We start from the raw sequence: 17,165 nt of genomic DNA, 5'->3' as shown, positions 1-17,165 counted from the left end.
TTTTCATTTTTAGTAATTTTGTTTGACGCCCTACAGAAAAGTTGTCTAATACTTTTTTGTCGATGCCCATGAGCTCTACTTCAGAAAAAAGTTTCATTGAAATATATTCACATTTGTAGGAGTTATGGCTATTTGAAAATTGGACCATTTTTATGAGGTTTTTCTCATTTTGCGGGGTCAAGGACCAACTTTTCGAATATTTTTAGTAGTTTGCTTTTTTAAACATTAAAATCGTCCAATCCGTTCAGAAGTTATGACGTTTTAAAGATTCGCATGAAAATTCGGGCAGACATTTCTGACCAGAAATTATATTTTCGGTAAGGAATTTTTTTCTCGAAACTGAGTAGGAATTCGGGGGTATGTCTGTGGACCAAAAATGCTTGCAATTGACCCCTGCAACTAAAAATAATTTTTCCAAAACGATTTGAAATTTTTGAATTTAATTGTTAATAACTTTTTAACGAAGCCTCCATCAACAAATTGGTATTCTTGATTTTCGTCTTATTTTGGCCTCTAGAATCCCCCATTAAAATTTTTCCCAGGGGTGGCCGAACACCCTGTATATGGATAAAGGATGTATGTAAAATTTTGTCTAGGATCGTATTGGAGTTAATCCATTCCCACCTACAAAAGAGTTATTAAACAATTTAAGGGTTGATAAACTTACATAACCACAAATAAATTGTGTGGGTAAAATGAGAATAATAATTTGAATCTATAATTCTATATTTAACTGTACTCTTATCAGTAGAAGCGTGTAAAACAAGCGTCATTTATTTTTTGAGTGATACATTTATTTTACAATTTCACCTGGTTTTCTGTGCATACATCAATGTTAAGCGGTTTACCGTGTCCCAGGCAGAATTTGCAGAATTAATTGCAATTACAAAACAAAAGCTCGACCGCAATTTCGCTCTTAAATTTCATTATGCTAATTTTTGTCTTCTTTTGACGTTTGAAATCACAGTAAAAATTTAATTTCTGAGGTAATCGAACACCCTATGTACATATCCTCGCACACTCTATCAAATAAACTTGGCTCCGTTACTGGGGGCGAGCAGATACAACTATTGTATTCCAATTTAATGAAAAAAAGTGTATGGCAATCCAGTTGAGTGGTTGAAATTTCTTCCTTAGAGAGAATATGTTTTAAAATATTACGTTTCATGCAAAATGCAAAAAATAGATCTCGTTTTATTGAAAATCGATTTTGAAAGTTCGTGGATCACTGGAGTACGAATCTGTACTTGAAAAAGCAGGTGATTCATCGCGTAAAAGTGAATCGAAAACACGAGGTAAACTATTTTCTGCTTTCGAGGATATCTAGTTTGAATGTTCGTTGCGTATGCATGCACTTAACTAGCCACGATCTGTTCGGTTCGTCCAATCTGCTTAACTACCGCTACTTTTGTTTGTGTTTATAAACAATGTCAATACCTATTAGTGGTTATTTACTCGTTGCAAGAATTTACTACCCATTGGAGTGACCAGTGTTTCTGGAACTATCGTAATGGTAAGATACACAAGCAGATGAGCGGAGCGTTTGCTTGGCCCTCGAAACCACCAGATCTCATTTCTGTAAATGTTTATTTGCAGAGTCACGTTAATTAACAATTTATGTTAGAGATAATCAAAATCCTCTTCGATTGAAAGACAATGTCGTACAGACGTTTGAAAAAGCGAACAATTTAGACATGGTATTTTAATACCTTGTAAATTATAAAATAAACAAATTATTGAAAGTTATTACGTTAAATAAAATATATCAAATTCTGGTACTATTTAGAATCATATATGGAAGCAGCAATGGCTAGGTAGATTGGGTGAATTGAAAAGATATTTTATTATGAATCTTTGAAGAAACATATTTTTCTTTTTTTTAATTTTCTTAAACAAAATACTTCCGAAAATATATATGCAGAAGTTTATGCACAGATTCCTAAAAATAATGAAGTTGTTTAAAGGACGCGATGACCAACGTCATTGTTAATTGAAAAACGTATACGTTTTTTCGTTTCAAATAAACAAAATGTCCTTGATAATAGACTTGTAGAACGACCGTTTTTAAAAGCGATTATGTTTGAAAGAATCCAGCACCGCCAGTTTTAACTTTTTCTTGCCCAAAAAATTTTAAAATATTTTTCAAACGCGTATAAATAAACCTTGTACATTTTATTACAAAAGGTGTTATATTTTCCTTGCAAAAAATATTCAAAAATTTCTTTAAGAAAATACACCACCCTAACAATCTGTAAAAATAGACAAACTCTAAGTTTCCTCCCTGAACTAAAAATATAAATTAGAATATAGAAATTTGTTAGCTAATGTCAGCAACATCTCAACTTTAATTTTATACAAGTTTATTACATAAAGTTACAAAATGACGAATTTATAAAATATTGTTTGACAGAATCTTATCAGCTGATACTCAGCATACGACTTTTTAATTAATTTGAAAAATAAGGAATTAAATTTCTGTTTCTTCTATATTAATACATACTTCAATACAAATACATCATGTTATTTAAAAAACATTAATGACTTTAAAATCTCGAAAGACACAAGTTTAAAAAGAAATGTTTGATCATAATGTTTCCTACGATCAAACCACAAATTTTTACACGGGACACCCTGTATACTGAAATCCATTAAACCGAGACTCGCAATTAATCAAGTGCGCGACAATGGAATAAACGTTCGATGTTCTTTTTCTCAGTAACAGAAACTAGTACAAAAAAAATTCTATTTTACATTTCCCATTTGTTTTTGTACAAGAAATTTCCCTACTCCTGCTCGTACTACTGTTGTTGTGAACTACTGTTCGTGCCATTCGACATTCTCAAATTGACGAGGATTAAGTTTGTAAATTAATAGTGAAATCAAAATTCGTTGCAAATTAAACATTTTTTCTTTTTTTTTCTGAAAGAGGGTATTCTAGTGTGAATTCTTGACAAAATCAATTTTTTCTTTATGTTTTTGGTATAAAGAACATAATTTCGAAAATATATCTGCAAAACTTTATGCCTGAAGTTAAAAAATTAACGAAGTTATGGCTGTTTAAAGAACGTGATGGTCAACGTCATTGTTATAGGGATATTGTCCACGATATCTTAAAATCTACTTGATTAATTCGCTTAAAATTTTAGGTGCACATGTAGTACATATATGATTATGACTTGTACTAGAATGAACTCAAAATTTTTATTTTTTATACCTCTTTAGGTCCTCGATTTAAAAAAAAAATATGAAAAAATGGATAATAAAACTTCAAAGTGTTGCCACTTTTTTAAATATCGATATTTTATATTTGTTTTGCTACTAGCTATAGTTAAATTCATACTAATTAAGAATATTTCACGTTTTCCCATTTCAAACAAATATAATAAAATAATGGAAACTTCTTTAAAAGCGACTATGTTTAACTGTGTTTGAGAGTATGCAGTGTCGCCAATTTGAACTTTTTTTCACCCAAAAAATTTTGCAATATTACTTAGACATGTGTACATAAACCTTGTAAATTTGACTGCAAAAGGTCGTATAGTTTAGTCACAAAAAATTCCTCAAAAAAGTCTAAAAAAATGCACTTGACACTAGAAGACGCCTTTAATAACTGGAGATGAGAAATTGTTTACAACAATCCGCAAACTTTTTAATGGGTAAATTATTCGAAAATATCAAAACTGAAGAAAAGAGTCGGGAAGTATTTTAATGAAAAGCCGAATTTGTATAAAAAATTTTTAAAGAAGAATAGAAAAATTTACTGATTTTCATGCTATATTTGAGATATTGTTTTAAGTTCTAATACAAAACTTGAACATATGAGACGATCTCATACATTAGAGAGTTTAGGGGATGATCGTAGTCCTCAATAACTACGAAAATTGAAGATTGAACCTCAAAACATCACTATGTTTTGCAGATTTCTACTGTTTAATCGAAATATACTCAGGACAAATTTTCTAGTAAATATGACGTTACTATATTTCTAATAACACTGATCGTATCGCGAAACTTTTATCGGAGAATCAATTTATCCATTCGCCGCGGAATGGGCAGTAATTAAGGAAATCTAATCCGTTGGATAACGTCGGGATATTCGAGGCCGACGAAAGGCAATTTCGGGCTACCAAGATGAAACGTCCGAGGAGGAGGACCCTCGACGAGGAAAGGAGAAAGAGAAAATACAAAACGTTGCATCGTGTTTTGCGTCTGCGTCGTGGGAGCGTGGATCCTCCAGCGGATCCAAGTTTCGCGTCAGTTTACAGCGCGCTCTCGATTTCGTCGAACTGATACCTCGTGGCTAAATATCAAACGGTGCATTCTCCGATGATAATTCACGTTTACGTCTTCGTATCATAAAACAGTCGTAGAAACGAAAAATCACGCGAGTAATCTGTAACTCGTACAAATTCCATCGTTGCAACTGTGCTCATCCTTTCCGCTTTTCATTCCTCGGTGTGGTTCGACGCTCGTCAACATCCTTTTCCTTTTTCTCAATCGACTCTCACGTTTCCGAATCGTAAAATAGATGTATCTATACCGAGTTTATTCCTTCCACTTTCTTTTTTCGGTGTGATTTTTCGTTTGTTAAAAATTTAAGGGTTCCATTCTGATCTTTCTTTTTCGAAGAATCCCAGGAATTTGACTATTTTACTCGACATTTGTTATCGCGTGGGCGAAGTGTTTCAAACGAGCTAATCGAGTATTCGTAAAGTTCGTGACACGGAAACGTACGGGACCGCGGGACCGAATGGCACGCGAGTACGTAAAGCAGAACCCTTTGAAGGAAGAAATTAAGCACGTGTGAGCGCGGAGAACGAGCGAGAGGAGGACCAAAAACGGAGCATCGCCTCGAGAAAAGAGGCAGCGACGAGAAAGGTAAATCATTTGTCCCTGTGGTAATCGAATCACCGATAAAGAGGATCCACCGAATTACAGCGGCGGTTTCGTAAATATAGTTTTACAACCGAATCGAATCACGGACGCGCAAGCTCTCGCGAGCGATTTTTATCTTCGCGGCAGAATTATTAGCTCGCGGGCTAAATCGAGACGGTTGGTGCAGATTTTGCATCGACAACGAACAGGAAAAGCTGGTGAAATTGCCATTGTTCTTGGCATTATTAGCGGGAAAGATGAACGATAAAAAAATAAGTCAAATATTTATCTAGTGCATTTCTAGTGATTAGTTATTTCTATTATCTCTTAACCTTTTATTGCAAGACTAGATCAATAATGCTATAATTGCACCTTATTTTTAATATTGGTTTTCAATTTTTTTTTTTTATTTAATTTTAAACTTCTTAAGGGGGTATTCTTTGGAGAAATATTTTTGGGAATTTTATGAAAGAAAAACTACTTTAAATACAAGCTGGACACTTTGCACTATTATTGGTACACATCTTGTTAAGTTATAGAAATTTTTTCGTAGAAGAATACGTAATAGTTTTAAAGATGTAGTTCGTTTAGTAAACATAACAGAATTTCTATAATATTGTGACTTTTATTAGTCATTTACTATTTTAGATTCTAGATTCATTTTGTTTTTCTGTGTACTTTCTACATTTTCTTTCCGTAACATTACGAATTTTAATAAAAGCTTATTTTCCAAATCCTGAGTTACGAGAAAGTAAACAAGGAAAAGAATTGATTTTCTCAAACTGTCTAGAATAGCCTCTTAATCTGTATAAGTTTGGTACATTAAAAACGTATCATTACTATTATTATTAGTATTAAATATGGAATTTCTTGCTGGTTCTCCCACCTATCTAAATCAAAAAGTCTTCGCCCTAACTTTCGTCCTTTTAATTCGTCGATTATTGAAATAATATTTAAGTTTCTGGAAAAAATTATACAATATTTTTTTTCTATATGATCCGACGAGCCATGCGGAGAGCTAATAGAAAAGTCGCTTCCAATAGCAGTCCAATAGAAAGCAAACGAAACGCGTATCTTTGAGAGAAAATGTATTAAAGGTGTCCACTAATGGTGCTTTTACTTTGCTCGATATTAACTGAAATAGGAAATATTGTTCGATCGCAAACATTATTTTACCGTTTCTTAATGTTCACCGCTTTTCGTTCTATTCCCCGAGGCAGAAGTAAACAAGGTTTTGCTACTCAACCTGATAGGGTGTTGAAGGCTGGATGGGTCGATATCTCAGTTACTAATAGCAATTTATTATTGAAAATTTGTGTATTGCAAAAATGTTTCCATTAGGTCGTCCCACAAGTTTCGTGCTGAATTTTGTATTGGAATTTAATCTAATATATAAAACATACGAATTTATTTATCAACTCCGTCCACGTTCACCCCACTTCAGAAACTAACGCGAAGGTTTAGAAGGGTCTAACCTTCTTACTGTACCTAATCAATAATCGATTGACCACGATTTACTCAATATCTTCAGCCATGAGCCAATTTTCTATATATACTTGTAAATAGTTTATGGTATTAAGTATAGTTACTTTATTTTATTACATCGTCGATATCCAATCATAATGTTTTCATACACACACACACTAATCTTATTGTCTGTCAGCAGATGTGTGTAGAATTTTTGTTGCACAGTATTTTATATTTATTTTCATAATACGAATAAATTAAACACTTTGTCGAATAGTTGTAAATCGTTGAACGACGTTATTTCTCTTCAAATTTTACACAAGCACAAAAAAGTGTTCAAACGATGACGTAGTTACAATTAAAAGTTATAATTTATATATTGTGTATAAGGAACGTCTAAAGATAGAATGTATAAATTTTATTGCAATCAAATGAAATATTCGAGTTAAAAAGACTATTAGATACAACGACAAATTGTAGGTAACAAAAGTATTCTAATTATATAATTTTTGGATATTTTTTCTTACTAATTGATTTACAGGCCTCCAGAAAAAGTACAACTTTTATTTGAAATATTCACCAACATTCTTTGTTATTTACAAGCAAAATGGATTCTCCATTAAAATCAAAATGTTATAGAATCAATTAGTAAACGTTTGTGCAAAGTTTCAACAAAATCAGCTTTCAATAATTTTCAGTATTTTGTTACATTCCAGTGATTAGAATTCCATTGCAATTTCTGCGGTAGTTTTTCAGCAAAAGGAAAAGAGAAAGACAGAAATGCATTTTATTTACAAGGGATTATCGTGATTTACAAGGAGGATAACCCCTTAGGGGTCTGTGAACCTCGGTTTGAGAAACACTGGCCTGAATGGTACAATCTGAAGAAGCTGACATCTGTCAAGGATCTTTATGTTTTTCCAATATCTTTGTAATCTCAGCTTTCCAACAATCACCCCAATTTAACTTCGCCTTTCCTTTTCTTCGAGTAAATTAGATTCGTCTCACCACCAATGAACCAATTATGAAATTTAGCTTTCGTCATTTTTGATATTTCCATATCAAGGTAAATCATATTGAAACGAACAAATTTTAAATGTTACAGTTCCAAGTTCTTCGAAATTACACGTTCTGAAATCCCTATCAGTTTTCGATATTCTGCAAATCCATTCACGTACATTTAGCTGTCCTCCCCCTCGCCCAAGAAATTACTCGAAATGATATTCTCCGATTTTTATGAAACTTGACACGCAAATGGAGGATTGCAAAATATTGGAAATTTTCTTTTATTTTATTAACAATATTCCTCGAGGCGGAAATAAATTTCAATATTGTCAGTGGAACATTTAAAAAATTAACGGAGACTTGAATGCATGAAAGAATGTATGATGATACCATATATTTATAAAATTGTAACTTGATCAGCTGCAGTAGTGCAGACCTTTTCTCTTTAAATATTTTTTGCTATTTTAAAAAACTAATAAAGATATAAAAAAATCAGATCGCGTTTTTTATAAATACAAGGTTGATTACAAAACTTTGCAATTACTCTTCAAAAACTAAACATTCTTCTGTCTCCATTAATTTTTTAAATACTCATCTAAATAACTAGTTTCATTCATAACTTTCAAGGCAGTTTTTACTTTTTAAACGCAAATATCAGCTAGTGGAAAAGAATGATCAAATGGGCGGTGTTTACACGTCAAATACACTTACGAGGCTAAATATCGATTATCGGTGATTAAATCGTTCAGATTTTTAGTCAGAAGGGCCACGGAAATGTAATTTAAAAATGCTATTGGAAATTGATTAGATTTCAAGAGATCAAACGAAACTCGGTAAAGATGCATGAAAAAAACGAGGGACGAGAAAAGAATGAGTGGAAAGGGGGAGAAAAACATATATCGATACGTCACTATCGAACGTATTTTCCAATAAAGGGAGGTTCTTTGTATTCGTTTAAAAATATTTTAGCAGTCAAAGTTGTTTCGAGAGTTCTGTTCGTTCCGAATAACGAAAACGAATAAGGTTATTAGTAATAGTATAGTATCGAAATTTATACGACATTCGAACAATTTTCATAATATTTCACGATTCTAATTATTCTTCTCATCCTAATAAAATCAAGATCTTGGGTTTTCTCCAGTATTTTCAGAATCTATTTTTTAAGTTTCTATGGAATCTAATTTTATTAATAAAATAGGCAAAGATAGGAACCACTAAAAAATAATACTCTCTATATAATTCTCTGTGAGAATTGTAACATAATGTGAAACACAATCGAAAAGGAAAAAGAGAACTAGAATATTGGATCATAAAAAGGCATTTACATTATTTACATTTACATTATTCTCAGAAATGTTGTCAGACGGATTTCTTAATAATCGTACCATCGATCCGCGGATGCAAAATTTCTACATTACGCCTATGACGAAGTTATAAATGAATTGAAAATTTCCGTGTAAAGCATAATTGAAGACTGTCTTTTAATTCTACTAGGATGGCTACTTGTCCTTGACATAGAAAACTTTTGGCGTAAATGGCTGAACATACCTTCTCCGGTTGCGCGATGAATCACGTTTATAACGATCTTGTTATTTAAAAAAGTTTCTAACTTCGAGACTAATTTTAAGTTTAAATTATGGACTTTTTACTTTTTTTCCAGATATTAACGTAAGGTATTCATCTTGATTAATCCCTTACTTCTCAGACGAACTTGTTTTAGTTACTTTGAATCCTAATCGCTTTCCTGGCTTCGAACACGTTCCATACCGTGGAATTTTATAATTGCTAATTTTAACAAATAGTTAGAATCCTTAGGATTCTTGTTCTACTACGCGTGGAAAGATATTTCTACTAACAACAGTTCAAAGGATCTTTTTCAACTTCGAAGATTAGATGGTGGAATTTATTATACTTAAATCTTTTCCATCGAATTTTAAATTTTTTACTGTTTCCAGTAACTTTCATTCTTCTTAATAATATTTATCTAAAATATTTTTTTTCATAGTTAAAGTGTTTGCAGTATTCTGGTAGGTTAGAAATCATTTTATCGAGTATTCAAAATGTTTTTCAATTACTTCCAAACATTCATTGATTCTTTTTTTTACTGTCACTTTGAATAACTATAGCGGTGAGATTTGGAATGCTATAAAGGTTTTAAAAATCTTCATTGTCTTAAAAGTCTTGATCGTTTTAAAATTCTTGTCTTACAATCCTTCAGAAATTCGATAATCGATAAGGTTTAAATAGGATTGTTTGAATACTCGAATAGTCTGTGTAGTATTTACAAACAAAACAGAGTTGGGAATTAATTGAAAAATCAATTACAATTAAGAACACAGAATTCAAATGCAATCGAAGGGGCTGATTTAAATCGCAATTGACAATTGATCGATTGTCTTGAGATTGTAATAGACAGTTAGACAATTGGAACCCTCACTAATCTAGATAACTGAATGTATCGATTCCTGGTACGATCTTACGTTGACACATGTTACCATTTGTTCATTAAAGTTGTTCTAGACATATATAGCCGTTTCCAAATAAATCAATCCAATACAATGAAAAATATTTATTTTACAAACTTTTCACTGATTTATACATTATGTAAATTTATAAATTCTCTATGAAGCAATATTTAAAGACTTCTTTATCAACTTACGATTTTTATATAAATCTACAAGTTGTTTCTTTGTAAATTTTGTAAAAGTTGTAAATTTTGTGTAATTCTTTTATTAGTCCAGACATCGTTGATAAAGGTTTTTATAAATTTCGTATTGCCTTATAGATTTGAAAGAAATTTACAAATAGCTTATGAATCAAAAAATGATTTACTAACTGATAGTTAGAAATGTTCGTATAGGAAAACTTGTGCCCACTGTATATCAATTATGGTACAGAACTAATTATATTAGAGCCATTTGGAACTTTGGAACTCTAATATGAAATTTGTAACCAATGTTCCTAGGAAGTCTTATGTATCAATTTTCTAGAAATATTAATTTCCCTCACGATTTTAAGCCAATTTGAATCAACTTTATCCTGACCGTATCAAGATAACAAGCTCAAGTTCAATTTAATATTTTTTTTCAGATTTGTAATTCTTAGTCTCGAAAATTCCATTACATAAATTTTCATTAAAATGAAAGAACCCAATTTCAGTCACGATTCCGTACAAAGCTACCGTGCGACGTAACAAAGAGAAACAATTTGAAAACAGAGGATAAATATAGCGTGCGGTAAATCCGACGCGTAGAACGGTGAGAATTAGGAAATAATTGATAGGCAAACGTTTCTTACAGGGTAACCACGCTGTACATTGCACGATACACCGTCGTACTACGAGTGGTTTTCTAATTTTAAACGTTAATGCCTTCGATCCGTCTACGCGTGACCGCGATGCTCTTAATGCCGCCTTGAATTAACATGGCGGTCATTTGCGAGACGCATCTGTTTTCACGAGCAATTCGCGCGAGCTGTGCCTGCGGTTGATAAACATCGAACGATACACATTGCTACGTCGAAACTCGCGATGACGTTGCGCCCTCGACGAGTAGCTGCTTCTAAACTCCTCCTTTCAAAAGAGTGGGCCAAATTTTATTCTCGAACGACCAATTAAACTCCTAGATCCGCTAGTAAACTAACTTTGATTAGGTAATTAAATTACATTATTCGGTTGACAATCTTGGTTTCATTTGTACCCATACAAACTGTTTATTTCAGTGTTTCGAAGTTCCGAATTCTAATAAATAATGACAATATACGTGAAGGAATAAATGAAGAATTTGTAAATACATAAATAACTAAACGAGTTCACGATTTTGATAGGTAACAATTATCGATTATCAGTCTGTAAGATCGTTTGTATATTTGAGCAATTTCGAAACAATGCAAACGAAACATATTTAAAATGTCATAATATAATATTACATTGGAAGATGAAATAATAAGATTCAGTTTTGAATCAAAATGGATCCAGATGGGCCAATTGTTTAATTTCTATCACAGCCATTTTCAAATTAAATATTATTGAGAGGCGTCGAATCTCTAGGTTTTTTTATTTCTGCCATGAAATTACTTTCTATTGCAAATTATAAGTATTTTTTGTTCAGCTTACATATATTGGAACAATGGAAAATTCAATCCTTTAAAATAACATCTGTAAAAATGAAGCTTTCGATCGAAGCTTTATTCCATACATTGTTTGAGAGACATCGAATAAACAAGGGTATAGATTTTTCGATTCAATAAACACGCTTCCCAGCTTAATTTCGAAATGACAGAAAATTGCACTTGTAAGTTTTTGTTCGAACCATTGATATTGTCAAAGCTTCATTGAAGAAACTATTGATTTTGAAGCGTTAACTATTTTCGAAAATTAATATCTATATATTCTCTATATTCTCAATTGTTTGTTAACGAAATTGTTAATGAAATTTTTAAGAATCCAAAATCTCGTTTTTATTGAAATGTCCAGCAAATATAATCTATTCCATAAAAATTAGTACTATTTCTCAGAAATTCTTCAAATGAACTATTTTTAAAATTTGTTAAATTGTTCAGGCTGCGTTTAAAAATTGGCACAAGCCATAATCTACCCAAATTGGAGCCAAAATCAAATCGTTGTTCCAAAAATGTCCGATTTGGCATGGAATGACCCTTTAATACGTTGGCTGTCATGTTACCACGGACACGGGTGATACGTAAAGTCCACAGAGGGTCATGTCACCCAAATACAGGGTGACGCTCATATTTTATCGCGTCATTAATCATGTTAGCTCGTAGTTCAGTCAACATGTGGAAGGACAAACAAAATGACGATAATTATGAAAATGATAAATACGACTTTTTGAAAACAGTTCGACACACTGACTCAGCTACATTTTTGTGTAATGATTTCACTAAGTGCAATTTTAAAATTCAGTAATAATAGAATCATGCGTCAAAATGAAACGTGTTTTGTTTATTTGAAATATACAATTATGCAAAAGCCAATCGACTCGTCAATTTAGCAATGTAATAAAAAGAAATAATATTTTAACCTTCACTTTTAAGTACTTTTAATATCGATTCATGTTTTTTTAATCTAAATTACACTCTGTTTCAATGTCAAGTTGATAAATTAGATTTAAAGCGAAAGAGATTTTTCAATTACAGGAAATATTGTTCGAAAGATGGACTATTATCACTATATTTTGGTTTTTAATCATTTAAATTTGAGTTCAAGTTTGCTAAATAAATTAGATTTTTGTTTCTCGTCAATAATTGATTTTATTAACGTTAATAAAATTCTTCAAACAATAAAATTATAAAGTCAACTAGGTTTTGTTACGTTCGTTCTTTTATGTTCAAAGAATTAAAAAAAATATTCTTTTAAAGACAAGACCACAGGCAGATTTTATTATTTGTGCACGATTTTAAGTCCGGTTTTTTTCTAAAAATATCCAGATATTCAAAATCCGGATTACGAATAATCCGTGACGTCACTATCCGGATATCCGGGATATTCGAGTATTCGGTTAGTCCAGTATTAATAGAGATATACGATACAGAGTTGACATAGTAGAATTTTGGTGGTATGATTTTAAATGTATGAATTATTATTACCTCAAATTTTGCGCCAGATCCCCACAATAAAATTGTAAAAAGATATTTTAAATTATTAAGTAAATACGCCTAATATTTCACACATATCACAAGGAATCTGTCATCTTATTACAGTTCATTGACATCAAAGTTGGACAGTTGGGGTCCTTGAAAGAGTTATTACTTTCCGTCCTATAAAGGGGACTATAACGATCAATAATACCGAATCAATCCAGTCTGATAATAATATTAAGATATTTGTGGCTCTCAATGCTGGGGTTCTAAGGATTGATACTGTGACTTCCGGGAACAAGTTACGTCCTTTTAGGAAAGTGTTCCGACATTTCGTAAGCATGTAGTTTGATCAGGAGTCAAATGACACGATATAATAATAATATTGTCAATCCACTTTAATACTTTTTACGACCACACACGATCGATATTATTGACAATATTTTTAGTTTCCTTCGAAACGCCACGCTGTACACTACCCTAACATCATTCAGATACACTGTTCACTGTATAATTGTCGATTATTTTATTTTATGTAGTGTTTTGAGCAATATAGAAACCAGGAAAAAATTTTGCTTCGCAACAATGTCATTTTTCTGTACAAAACGTTATATGAAATATTTTACAATACTTGGAATCAAAAAGAATTATTTCACATCTACGGAAAAGGTATAAATGTTTTGCAATACGTTAGAACCGAATAATTCAAGAAGAAATATGTTAAACGCGCGAAACATGCGACAGAATGCTTTGGTTGTGTGTCAGGAATTGTTTAAACCCTTTACAGTCGTACGTTTGTCTGTTCTCAGCCACTAAAGTACTCTTACAGTCCTGGTTGTATATCTACTCTCAGCTACCAAAGCAAAAAATCATTTTCATCGTGTATCGTACCGAGTCAGCACATTTCGGAAATACGTAAGATTTTACAAGTTTTATTTTAAATACAGCTAGACGGTCACGCTTCTTAAGATATTGGATAAAGGTCACTCTGAAATATCAAAAAGAAAGATGGTGGAAGACGAATATGTGTGAAATTGAAAATAAAGACGGAGAATTTAATTTAGACTTTTGTGGCAGTGATTTAAAAAAAAACAGTCGCTAAACTAATTAATTTTGCGATATATATCATTAGAAAGTAGGGGTTTTTATTTAATTTATTATTTATTTATTTTTTGGTTCCATTTTATAATTTTTAATATGAAATGGAACCACATATTATTCTGTTAAATATGTGTAGAGTTTAAAATAAAAAATACGTCTTGATTATTGTATATAAGACTATACAAAATAATTGCTGTTCAAACCTGGGTTTTAAGTGATTCCTAAGATAACTTTCAAACTGTTATTAGTCCACTGTATTTTTAATCAGTTAATTGGTTTTCCATCAGTATTTTCGGTTTTTCTTGTCTCATCTTCTCTTAGTCGAAAGAAAATTTTATTATGTCATACGATTTATAGTAACGTTAGATTTATCACAGCATTTTTCTATTAATTTATAATACTTTTCGGGTACGTAATAATTAATCATGTTTTAACAATGTATGGAGAAAAAATAACTTACGCCACTATTGAAATAAGCATAAAGAAGCAGCAGATAATAATGAAAACAACTTCATTTTATAATAATAAAACACATAATAATGAAATATAATTGATACTGCGTAATACGAAATGAAAATCTCGATTTTTTTGGTTTCGTGATTTAGGTTTTTGATTTAGACTTCTTCAAATTGGTATAAATTATAAGTTGCTTCATAACATTTATCTACCTGATCCACTATTTATAGACATAATTGGAAAATAATTGTACACTTCATCGCAAATGACACATTTATCAGAATAAACGCAATCTGAATTTTGTTTAATTTCGTAATGGTCAACTTCGTTATCAATTCAATTTGTTATTATTTTGCAAAAATTACTCGCATAACGTAGTAGAATGGATCGATATATAATATAAAATAAGTTAAAATTTCAATTTTTTTACAAATACTGTAGAAATTGTTTTTCGTTGGTTTGCCACACAGTGTTAAAACAATATTAAAGAATTCTTATTTCGTAAATGTTTTAATATTCCGGGGGCCAAATTTTTTACCAGTTGTACTGATACATTTGAACGTTCGACGTAGAAATATCGTTCCATCGCTACGCATCGTGCAACTAAGAAATCCCTCCTTTTCCGCGCACTCACGTTTCATGCATCTGTAGCGATGGAACGATATTTCAACGCCAAGTGTACAACTGTGCCACTCCAAAAGAAAAATCTAGTTCGCCGTAATAAGAACGTCCCAACACTTACACAGAGAAGAATTTCTTTATGAGATTCTACCAATATATGATAAATTACATACTTTAGATTAGGGTTTTTAAGACCAGAAACTAGAGAAACCATTAAAGGTCCTCTTGACAAGAAAAATGGAGTATGTCAGGATCTATATTTTCAAACAAGAAGGAATTATATTTAAAAATGTTCGGGATAATAATATTTCCAACAAACCTTTTAAATATTTTTAGTTGCGTTAAGAAAAAATGACTTGTCATTATTTAGCTATTTTCGAATAGAGTCGTCGCTTACAATTTCTGTGTATTAATATCGAAGCACTATTTATCCATAAATGAATTTCTTCGAGTCAATAAAATAGCGGATATTTTTTTACGAAACGATTTAACGATCTCTTTGATCATTTTCAGATTCATTTTCCAAGCAAACATTTGAAATCGTTACTATGTAACAAAAAATCGACAAATAACGAATAACGAAATTTTTAAAAGTCATATTTCAATTCTTTGATATATAAAACCATGTTTGCCAAAAATTATGTACATTTAATTGATGATATATTTTTCCCAAAATACACTTAACATGGGATATATTGAAATTATCAAAAAATACTGAACAAGAAAATTAACTACTGGATATTTTTCAATGTAGGTTGAATAAAGAAATGTTTTCAAACGGTCTGAAAAATTAATATTTTGCAAATATGAATTTGGTAAACGATGAAAGTTGGAGGATAGATCTTCCACGAGTTATCCATCTGTTCGGAAACCATTCGTTCAAGAACTGTCTGGCTATTCGACTGAAATATGTCGGTGCACTGTCATACACAAACCACAGACGACGTGGTACGTCTCATAGAACTTCTTCAATAACTCATGGAAATGCATTATTCAAGAAATTGACACAAGTATTGTTTCATTAATAACGACAACTTTATATGATCTTAGATTTCACTTATTTTATATTTCTTTAGTTACTAGTACTAGTATAGATAGAGTAAACAGAATAGTTAGTACAGTTTTATTAATTTTAAATAGAGTTGCATATTAATAAAAAATCACTGTTTACGTTATAATTCGTTATTATGCTTTAAGTTATCGAACATTAGATCTAAGTAATTCAGTTGAATCAGTTATATTAACTCAATTTGCAATTAAAAGTTGTGGTGGTACAGGAAAGGTTATAATTATAAAATTAGGATGTGGTCGAAGAAGGCACATTTTTATATGAACTTTTTCATTGGTTTTATGTCCCCGATTGACCGCTGAAATGGGTCCCACATATTGCGATAGATCCTGTATACTGGGAGCCAGGTGACTTTATAGTCTCTGTTATACAGTATTTCTTTTTATAGCTGTGGAAAATTAAAAAAAAACTGGCATCGTTGTTGCAGAATTTTTCTGGTACTATTTTATAACCATTCGAATATTCTTGCTTTTAATAATCGAAAAGTTTAATTTTATTTTCCAAAATTTAATGACCTCAAACATCATCTAATTTTATTAAAACTGATATTTTCATCTATGGAATTTTAAACAATTTTCTTTAAAAATATTTATGTGTACGTATAGTATTAAAAAATACTACAGCATTGATTTGAAACGTTTAAATGATAATATCCATTGAATTTTGTCATTGTTTCTCTATTCCAGCAGTTTTAACAAGCTTTCAATTATTTAACTTCTTTTAAATAACTTTTAAGTTTTATTTTTCAAATCTCATAAAATAGGGTTGTTCCTGTATAAATCAACTAATTTTAATGTTTGTCTGTCCGACCATCATTAAAGTAAACACAGCCTATTGTTTGTCAAATGTTCTTGAACAGCTGCATGAGTTTGTAACTGAATGCAAATTCTGCTTGAATCGATACCGAATTTTCTTTTTCGAAGTTAGTTCACCAACATGGACGTGTTGGCGCACATTCTACATCGATGGTTTCCAA

At 31.3% G+C, this 17,165-nt stretch overlaps 1 protein-coding gene across 2 annotated transcripts in view; it reads left to right on the top strand.

The window, feature by feature from the left end:
• The window catches only part of LOC143346591 (neuropeptide CCHamide-2 receptor-like), an 87,005-nt gene that overhangs the window by 13,660 nt on the left and 56,180 nt on the right, over nucleotides 1-17,165 (top strand). The window contains exon 1 of one of the 2 annotated variants that reach the window (XM_076774828.1): nucleotides 4,589-4,878. The exons of the other annotated variant lie outside the window; for it this stretch is intronic. The gene's annotated coding sequence lies outside the window, so the exon portion shown is untranslated. Of the gene's footprint in view, nucleotides 1-4,588; nucleotides 4,879-17,165 lie in introns of those variants that run through there. 2 annotated transcript variants of the gene reach the window in all.

Source organism: Colletes latitarsis, chromosome 2 (genome assembly GCF_051014445.1).
Source record: "Colletes latitarsis isolate SP2378_abdomen chromosome 2, iyColLati1, whole genome shotgun sequence".
Classification (NCBI taxonomy): domain Eukaryota; kingdom Metazoa; phylum Arthropoda; class Insecta; order Hymenoptera; family Colletidae; genus Colletes; species Colletes latitarsis.
This window is presented reverse-complemented; position numbering and strand designations above follow the sequence as displayed.